Source organism: Hyla sarda, chromosome 2 (genome assembly GCF_029499605.1).
Source record: "Hyla sarda isolate aHylSar1 chromosome 2, aHylSar1.hap1, whole genome shotgun sequence".
Classification (NCBI taxonomy): Eukaryota; Metazoa; Chordata; class Amphibia; order Anura; family Hylidae; genus Hyla; species Hyla sarda.
The window spans coordinates 501,688,829-501,691,424 of NC_079190.1; positions in this window are offsets into that span (position 1 = coordinate 501,688,829).

Below are 2,596 nucleotides of genomic sequence, written 5' to 3' on the forward strand. Positions count from 1 at the left end.
CTCTCCACCCCCAGGTATCATACAAACCACCCACCCTCTCCACCCCCAGGTAACATCGGTCCCCTCCCTCTCCATCTGCCGATAACATCAACCCCCCTGCCTCCCCATCCCCAGATTACATCCACCCCCTCCCTCCCCGTCCCCAGATAACATCCAACCCCTTCCCTCCCCATCCCCAGACAACATTCACTCCCCTCCCTCCCCATCCCCAGATAACATCAACCCCCCTCCCTGTTCCATCCCCAGATAACATCCACCCCCTCCCACCCCATCCCCAGATAACATCCACCCCTCCCTCCCCATCCCCAGATAACATCAACCCCCCTCCCTCCCCATCCCCAGATAACATCCACCCCCTCCCACCCCATCCCCAGATAACATCCACCCACCTCCCTCCCCTTCCCCAAATAACATCTAACCCCCTCCCTCCCCATCCCCAGATAACATCCAAACCCCTCCCTCCCCATCCCCAGATTACATCAACCCCCCTCCCTCCCCATCCCCAGATAACATCCACCCCCTCCCACCCCATCCCCAGATAACATCCAACCCCCTCCCTCGCCATCCTAAGATAACATCCACCCTCTTCCCTCCCCATCCCCAGATAACATCCAAACCCCTCCCTCCCCATCCCCAGATTACATCAACCACCCCTCCCACCCCACCCCCAGATAACACCCACCCCCTCTCACCCCACCCCCAGATAACATCCACCCACTCCCTCCCCATCCCAAGATATTAATTACCCCGCTCACCCTTCCTACTCCTAGGTATCATTCATATTATTATTTCATATTTCTTAAAACGTTATAAAATCTCTAACAGGTAAAGTGTGGTTATAAATGTCTGGTGTCGCTGACAGTTCCTGTATTCGTGAAATCGAGCAGTTCTCCTGTATTTGCATGACTATGGTCACATCCGTATCTGCAGATCACACTGCACTAGTCCTGTATAATGAGCAGGAGGGACCAGACTAAAGAGTTCAAGGTTGTAGCCCCAACATGTTTCTCCAGTACTCAGGGGAGTGTTATTAGGGGAATTCAGGACTATAACAGAGAAAACTCTATGTATGCAGCACATGTGACTATAATAGTACAACTTACCCCAAAAAGTCTTTGTACAAAGCAAACCTCCCATCACCCCAAGGCAGAAAATAAAAAAGCCTCATCGCAAATGAGAAATAAAGCATCACCAGGGGGCCCCGACCTCTGATCCATCAAGCATTGCAGAGATGAGACCAGGTCTTCCACGACCTGATAATAAATTACCCCCCTCTTACTGGCCACAGGGGGGAAAAGGACACAACTCTTGGTAACGTATCGACTGGGATAATAAACTTCTCTCTTCTTAGTGATGTACAAGCAGGGGTAATGAACTACCCCTTTCTTACTGACCACAGGGGCAATAAACTACACACCACTTACTGAGGTACACATAGGTGTAATAAATGACTCCCCTCTTAGTAAAGTACCCACAGTAGAAATAACCTACCCACCTATTACTGACGTATCCACAGGGGCAATAAACTTCCCACATCTTAGTGAAATAACCAAGAGAGTTATGAACTCCCTCCCCTTATGGAAGTACCCACAGTGGAAATAAATGACTTACCTCTTAAAGATGTACCCAAAGGGGAGAGAAACTACTCACCTCCAAGTAAATCACCCACATGCGTAAAAAAACACCCCGTTTGACGACATACCCACAGGGGTAATAAACTATCCACATCTTAGTGATATACCAGGGTTATAGACCACCCCCCTCTTAGTTATCCGCAGGGGTAATTAATTACCAACCACTTAGTGAGTTACCCAAAGGAGCAATAAAATATGCATCTCTTAGTGACGTATCCACAGGGGAAATAATTCTTAGTGGCTTACCAATAGGAGTAATAAGATACCCCCATCTTGATATAAGTGACATAAACACAAGGGGCAATAAACTGCCCACCTCTAAGTGGTGTACTCAAAAGGGAATTATATATCAGACAGGAGGCGAGTATCTTGCATTAAATCTTTCTTTTTAATGCCCATAGCAGAATATTTTTAAAAACCATTTAAAAAGTAAATTCCAAAGAAAAAAAACTTCTTGAACTACATCTCCCAGCAGCCCTTGTGCTTCTCTTCACCCCTCCTAGCCCGACTGGCTCCTATATAAAGGGCTGTCTGGAAACACTCCCCCTCTTTCTTTCTGCTCATGGCAGTCAGTTGAGTGATAAGTATTACTGAAATTTGTGTATTTTTTATTGTGCTTTTAATCTGTATATTTATTCTTCTGTACTGATTTACTCAGTACATCTTCTTTCCTGTTCATATTCCTACCTAACCTATCTTCTTATTCTGTATTTCTTTCTTAAGACTTACTCCCTGGGTCTCAGTGTCCTGACCGCGATCTCTGGTTACGATCGTGGTTCCCGACACGTTGGAGACCGGTTTAGCATACCATACCAGTGCACAGCGCCGCTCTCATTCCCTCTCTCTTTTTCATTTACCTGGCACCATTTTTCTCCCTTTCGCGCCTTCATCTTCTTCCCTCCGCAGCTCCCCCGTGCTGAGAGCAGGGAGGAGGACGAGGCGTGTCCTCCCTTTAGCTATGG